Source organism: Orbicella faveolata, unplaced genomic scaffold, assembly GCF_042242905.1.
Source record: "Orbicella faveolata isolate gen_17 unplaced genomic scaffold, um_ofav_v1 contig_25, whole genome shotgun sequence".
NCBI lineage: Eukaryota > Metazoa > Cnidaria > Anthozoa > Scleractinia > Merulinidae > Orbicella > Orbicella faveolata.
This window is the reverse complement of record NW_028301553.1, coordinates 17,937,501-17,945,000: the sequence shown is the minus strand read 5'-3', so window position 1 is coordinate 17,945,000 and position 7,500 is coordinate 17,937,501. Positions and strand designations below refer to the sequence as shown.

The 7,500-nt window shown below is 37.6% G+C and overlaps 1 protein-coding gene across 4 annotated transcripts in view; it reads right to left on the bottom strand.

Moving 5' to 3' along the window:
• The window catches only part of LOC110049638 (cysteine-rich motor neuron 1 protein-like), a 70,333-nt gene extending 64,713 nt beyond the window's left edge, over positions 1-5,620 (bottom strand). For 2 of the 4 annotated variants that reach the window (XM_020755444.2, XM_089293965.1), the window contains exon 1: positions 5,355-5,616. The gene's annotated coding sequence lies outside the window, so the exon portion shown is untranslated. Of the gene's footprint in view, positions 1-5,354 lie in introns of all 4 variants that reach the window. The other 2 variants (XM_020755442.2, XM_020755443.2) reach the window with 2 other exon arrangements.
• Between the last annotated feature and the right edge of the window lie 1,880 nt (positions 5,621-7,500).

Here is a 7,500-nt window from a genome sequence, read left to right as displayed (position 1 = left end):
TTACAGACGGGGGTACTCCCTTATCGGCCAATGCAGTGATGTACTGCTGGCCAAAATGGTTTTTTTGGCTCTCTGTCCTGAACAGGGTACACAATTTTACTTGTAAACGTACCTCTGTCCTCAACTAGGTTGGAACCTGTCCTAAACAGGGTATGGTTACATGATCAGTCCGAGATCAGAGATGTCAACCGGTCTTCACAACGTCATCAGTCAAGATCAGATCATTATCAAGTATGCACTTGTTGTCAGTATCCTCTAATTCACATTATTTTTCCACTTAATCACCATCATAACAAGCACGTACAGACAGAGTACTGGTCTACCCGCCACTCTACTTTCCTTGTGTTGGATATATCATGATGACAGAAAGATATCACTGTGTTGCACAGCTAAGAGTGCATGACCCACTGTACACGATATTGTTTAGGGATACTTTTCCTGTAAAGTTAATGTTTGATGATTCAAATAAAATTAACCTTAAACATAACTTTGACTGTTATTTATACATACTAAACAATAACAATAACAAAGTGCTTCAAATTAAGAGTACTTGTTAGTGGTGGTGATTAGCTGGTTTGTCATTTCATAGCTATCTTTCGCTTTGAATTGCTATCATCTTGCGAAGGACCTTTGCATTTCTGGTTTCAACCTTTACATATGTTACATCATGCCTGAGACTTCGTGACTTCTTCTCTTGTCCTAACCAGGGTCTTAAATTAGAGGGTTAAGGTGACCTTAGCGTACTTTTCACGGTGAAGATTTCAAACCCTTGGTAGCACCCCTATACCCAAACATGGTTCAAGTATTCCCCCCCCCCTCTCGCAGACCAATTTATTACCTGTTTGGGCAAGCCCCAGTCACTATTTGACTCTGTTGTGAATTACTCATACCAGTTGAATAAAAAAGTCATTACCACAATCAAACAGCATTTCTACAGCAGAGTCCACAAGGTGCCCAGTTAAATAATAATTTAAAAAGGCAATTTAAGGACGGTGCCTACTAAATACAAAGGTTTTTGCGCCAGGTTAGGACCACGCAGAAAAAGTAGATCTTTGCAAGGGCTACGGGAATCCCTGAAGAAAAATAGGGGTAACCATGCATTTTTTCAAGATAATTAGCCTTAAATCTCAACAAAAATGCTGACATCAGCATTTTTCTGAAAAAAGGACAGGATATTTTTTGACAGATTTCCTTAGAATTCGCCTTTACAGACAGAAAAGCAACACAATTATAAAGATCTTCCAACTACATGGTAAATGGTAACATAAAAACCATTTTTGGTATGTTTTTAATAACAAAATTGTTGCAACGGCGCTTTTAGGGTCTCTGACAGCCTTCCTCTGGTTCAGCTAAAATACAGTCTAAATACCTTTTGCTCACAACCAGAAACTAATCACGTGTTGAATAGGCTTGCCACTTCCATTTCAAAACATACAATGTAGGGGTAGCCACGTGTTTTTTAAAGTTATTGATCTTTTTTGAAAGCTTTTACGGTGCCTGTTACATATTTTCCTGTCACCTCCCCAGTAAGTAAAACCTTTGCGTATCTTGAACTTGTTTTGTGCGTGCACTAGGCCATCTGCAGGTACATGTTTACAGTTGGATTTCAGTATAATTTTCAACAGATAACAGCTAGTTTTTCAGCTGGAAGACGTTAACAGTTAGTAGTTAGCGATATGCTGCTATTCTGGTGTTCCTGGTTTAAGTGCAGGTTTATTAAACTTGATTTGGTCACAGTGGGAAAATTTTGCTTTCATTTTAGTTGTGTACTTGGTAGTGTAGTTGATTGCGTCAATGTCAACCCCAGCGCGTGCATTGCGCTTAAAACTGCCTTGCGTGATGCGCAGAACGTGTGCGCACTAACAAAAGTAGGCACCGTCCTTAAACAAACAAAGATAATCAGCCATAAAAGAATAAACAAAAAAAGGTAAGTTAAAAATAGGCCTTTAGAAAATAATAGAAACAATTATGGATATAATTAAAGGTTGGCTAAAAAAGGTTATTCAATGTTTTAACTGGTCAATTTGTCATTAGAATTAGACCTCAGATTGATGATACAATAAGGGAATTGTTGATGGTATTCCAGTCTCAACTCTGCCATGCATGGCAAGGCTCTTTCTCCATACATTTCAGTCTAACTAACATTGGGAGTTACTAAAAGCTTCTGAGGATATGTAACATATGTAACTAAGAAAATCCCTGACATCGACAGGCATAGCACCACTGAGAGCTTTGTAGACCAATGAAAGAATTCCATAAACTATAATCATCAGTGTCTCCTGTATGATACTGCCTCATCCCCAGTCACCCACATGATAATAAAAAATATAACAATTAACTGGTGAGGAAAACTGCCCAATTGCCCCTTCTGCTGAGAAAGAAATCAGAAAAGCCTGTGGAGGAGGCAGAGTATGATATGTCAAATGTCTCATGAACCAAAGAATAAAATGCATTTCAATTACTTGTTTGGAAAAGTCCTAGGGTGTCTGGTATCATATGTCTGACAAGCCAAAGAAACCTGATCAGTAATTCCTACTGAATGGTACACCAAATGTCTCGTGAGTATTAACTTCTTCCCCTTATTATGCACACAGCCGTGTGTGTATACCTAACACTGTGTGTAAATAGCAATGTGTATACATCAACAGATTTGACACAAATACATTTATTGCTCTGATTATTTATAAACTTTCAGGTCTTCTTAATCATTTGTAGTTTAGAACATTTAACATATAGTCCCACATTTTGTAAAATTCATTGACAATTCAAAAAAAGGAATGAATCCATTGAGCCTTTGGCTTGAACACAAATGTAAATTCCCAGACAGATCACCCAGTCATATTGTACCTATCACTCACATTTTTAATCATCTGCTATGTCTAGTCTGCCTTACCCAAACAAATTCTTACTTCCATTGTGCAACTATTTACTGGTAACTTTCATTATAACGACTGATATTAGTGAACCCAAAACTTATGTCAGGTTAAAATACTCTAACAGCTAAATAAGATCTTTTACAAAACAATTGACTGGCCTGTCTTGCTTGAATAGACTTCGCAGAAAAAAACAGGAATTAGAATGTTCCATTTGCAGCTCTATAGTATCAGATCTGAAAACACTCTATTCTAATGCTTTAGTCCTGTAGTGATATAGCAGGCATTGCAGAGAAAATTAACCTAAAACAAAAACTGCAGGGCTTGTTCCACGTCTAGCCATCAATAAAGACTCTATGCATGGGGCTATGTACATAATGATCAATGGAGACTGTTGAGTTTAGCACCAGAACTCAGACTAATAGGATAACGTAATATCACACGCTTTTGTGAGAAACACTATTATTTAGGATTTAACATTTTTAAGCATGCTGTAGTTATAAGATTAATCTATTTTATTGTCTTATTAGTACAGGATTAATCTTTCAGTTTCTGATCAGACTTCAAAAATATCAGCTTTGCCTAATCAAAAGGGGAAATAGCAAATTGGTACAATTAATTGTCCATAAAAATGAGCCTACGGGATACAATAATTTTTCTGTAGTGTAGGGCTAAATTGTTCAAAATTACAAAGAATGTAAGCACCCATTAGACAAGTGCTAGGGTTACCCAAGTGAGAGGTTACCTTACCACTCCTGGGTTTTTTTTTCATAGATGTGTTTACAAGGCAGGTAGGGTTACCCTGGTGCTATGGTAACCCTAGCTGAGTACTAGGGTTACCCAAGCGCCAGGATAACCCTACCTGCCTTGATAAAAGTTCTCTTAGGGACAACTCGTCTACGTAGGGAACAACTTTGTTTGGGCTCTAAGAATCTAGTTTCACTTGAGAAATTGTTGTTTTATTACACCACCAACCTAGGTTGGTCTTGAGACAAAACACAAACTGACTTGTGACACCATTTGCTCAACACAAGAGTCTCAGAGCATGTATCACTGGATTATGATGCACGCTTGAGTTGACTGAACTTGATAGCACAACTTTACTAGTTAAGTTATAGAGTGGTTTTCAACTGACCGTCGTAAAAACAAAACCATATTAATCACTCCATCTTGTCAATCACAAATTATGCAGACAATCCAGTGAATCAATTAACACTTGGAGCAAATGCATGTAGCTGGCACAGAGCACAGTCCAAAGTCAGGAAAATGTGTGTAAGCAACTCATAATTGGCAAATGTGAGTCACAAACTGACACTAGTTTTGCAAGCCAATCAATTTGTAGTCCAAGACCAAAGCAAATGCAAATTAGAGAGACTTTCAGTTGAGTGTCGAAAATAATCAGGCAATTACTTTCAACATTTGGTTTTGGTTTTACTACGGTTTGAGATTGGCTGAGTAGTCTAATTGATAAGAAATTAGTTAGGTTCTGATTTTATGACACTCAGTTGAAAACCGCTCCAACAAATTCAAGTGACAAGAAGTGAAAAACAATCTCAATTCTTTTTGAAAATGGCTATTGAATGATCATTACAAGTATTTGTCATAGAAACTATAAATAACATATTAAGTCTTGAAACTGAACTCTTGGTTCCCACTGTTAATCGATCTGTAAGTTCAGACAGCTTGTCGATTATTTATATCTGGATGGTCACAGAGTTGATTGCTTTTTGGCTGACTGCCACCTCTGTGCAAGAAACTTGACTCCAGTTGTATTTACCTTCTAGAAACTTATTCTTTTAGCCCCAGTAAATAGATGGGGCAATAAAAACTTACAAATTTAAAAGTAAACTCATAAAATTAGGTCCCTCGGATCAAAATGTAAATAACAAGTTTATGGAGGAAAACATGCGTGTAAAGTTTATTAAGACCTAATCAATTAAGACTTTTGGCGTATTGGTGTTTGCAGCGCGAACAATAATTTGATAGCATGCTGAGGCCTTGCATGTGTAAAGAAATGCAAATGATAAAAATACATGAGACTACTTATCGACAACCCTGAATTGATAAAACTCTTTTCCTCTTTAGATATACAATAGATCCCAAGCGATATCAAACATTGTAGACAAGGAAATTGCCGTAGAAACGGAAATCCGATTAATAGCCCCACTTCTTTGTTCGCAACATATGACGTGCTGTACTATTCCGTTCAGTGAAGTAAGCTTACGTCCGTTGTTAGCGTCAGCGATCAATTGCGAGAAACTTAATGGAAGCGGCATAAAAAGACAACTCTGTGAAACTTCGTTTCACAAAATTAGCTTATAATAAGCTTGTTTAAGCTTATCTTATACAGAAAAGTACAGTGCATGTATGAAGCGTGCATCGATCTTCTATTCAGCAACGGCGACTAAAAGCTTATACATCATTGTTGACCTTGTTAAACTCACAAAGTTCCCCTCAACGCATTGTCAGAGATTACCCTACCTTACTAAAGCAATAATGTTCACCCCAAATCGACTGTTTAACGAGGTTCTTGTTCGTACTGAAGACAATTCTTCCCTGCGATAAGTAAAACGTGCGAAACTGATATGTGTGAAACCCTTGACGTAGTTAGTGATCCGGGATGTGTCAATCAGCCCCATGTCTGATAAGGTCATCTCAAAAACACTGAGCCCTGTAAAATCCAATCATGTCTTGTCACTGTTTCCGACATTCTTGTCTACAGACCATAAAACGTTTTTGTAATGGCCTCGCGAGGATAATTATAACACGCAGTTCTGCGAGAACGGGGCGTTTCTCGATTTTTCTTTTCCGAACATTTTTTCCGAACTTTTTGGCTTACCGAAGATTTCCGAAGAAGAACCGATAACTAAAATCAACCAATCAGATTGCTCCATTGCCGGTACAGAATGATCTCGGACGATCACTCTTGAAGATGTTTTGGTTGTTACGTCAATACGTCTATGAAAGAACTTGTTTTAACTATAACAGATTCTTCTTTTTGTTCTAGGTCTGATCCATACGATATATTTTCTCCCAGTTCAACCCTCGCACTTGGTCAATTAAGGTGATTGCTCAGAAATAAAAGTTGTCAAACAATTTTATTGAAACTTTTTCCTGAATGTTCCCTGCCAAGTACTGTTTCGAAAACTACATGTACAATAAAAAGGATAGGTCACCATGCTCGTTAAAGAGATATGATGGGTCAGTCTTACCCCATTTATGCCTAACCACGAATGTTATTTCATCAGTTCACGTTACATTTTGTGGTGGCTGGAAGCAAAGGTTATTAAAGCAATACTTGGAAAAAAAACTGACAGGTAGAAAGTTTCGGACACACGGACAATGTAATATATAATTTATGGAAAAATCAGTCAATTCTAAACGGCATCGACTCAAAACGTTCCTCGAATCGTTGTTTTCAAGGTCATCATTAGCATCCTCGAGTAACAGCTTTGTGCACTATTTTAGCTGTATTTTTTTCCTTACGAACAATTTTTTTCTCAATTTTTTTTACTTAAAGATATCAATTTGTACGCCAACATTAGGCGACAAAAAATATAGGTCAACATGCTTTCAGAGAGAACGAGCATTTATTTCGCTTTCGAGCTTAGCTTGAGGGAAATTTGTTACGTTGTGTACGTGCACGCGCTCATGTGCCCGCGCTAATCACGCGAAAATCGTGCACAGTACGGATGCGCAATGCAATACAGAGGAATCACCTTAACAATTATTCCACGAGCGCGCGTTGGATATGAGTTGGCTACAGCGAGTGAAATAAATGTTTTATTAAAACTCCCCCAAAATATAGAAAAACTAAACTAAAATAAAGACGCCTGAAAAAAATCACGCGTACGCTTACCATATTTGTAGAGTATGGTATAATGTTTATAATGGCTCATAAACTCATGATGGCTAAGCCAACTAAAACTCTCGAATTACATTATCCAATGATCCAGTTTTTGATAATAAAATATATTAAAAACGGGATCACTGGATAACGGAATTCAAGAGTTTTCATTGGCTTAGCCAACACGGTATATAAAAATAATAACCTCCATTTGGCGCGACTGAATATGTTCGGATATTTGTCCGCGGACATTATCTGTTCCGAGAAACGAACAGTTTTCCGAGAGCGTAGCTCGAGGAAAACTGTGAGCTTCGAGGAACAGATAATGTCCATAATGTCGCAACACGCGCAGTTTTAAAAACTGGGAAATAAACATATCTTATTCGATGTTTTGGTGTTTAGTATCGCTGTGTATTTTTACGAGTTGTGCCGTATTTTGACGAACCCGTAGGGCGAAACAGCGGTTAAAAATATACAGCGATACTACACACCAAAACATCCAATAAGAGATTTATTATCCAACTGATATAGTCAATAAATTTATCAATGAAAGAGGGAGAGTGTGACAGTTTTGCGTGCGCGCGCCGACCTGTACGCAAACAGGTTTTCTACTGTATAAATAACTATACAATATCGCTGTATCTTTGTACTGTAGTTGTACTGCAGTTTGTACTGCAGCTGCAGTTGAATAATAATCTCGGAAATTCCCCAGTTTTAGCTGGGAATATTCGGTCACGTGACGTGTTTAGACCAATCGCGCGCAAGCGAGAATATTTGATA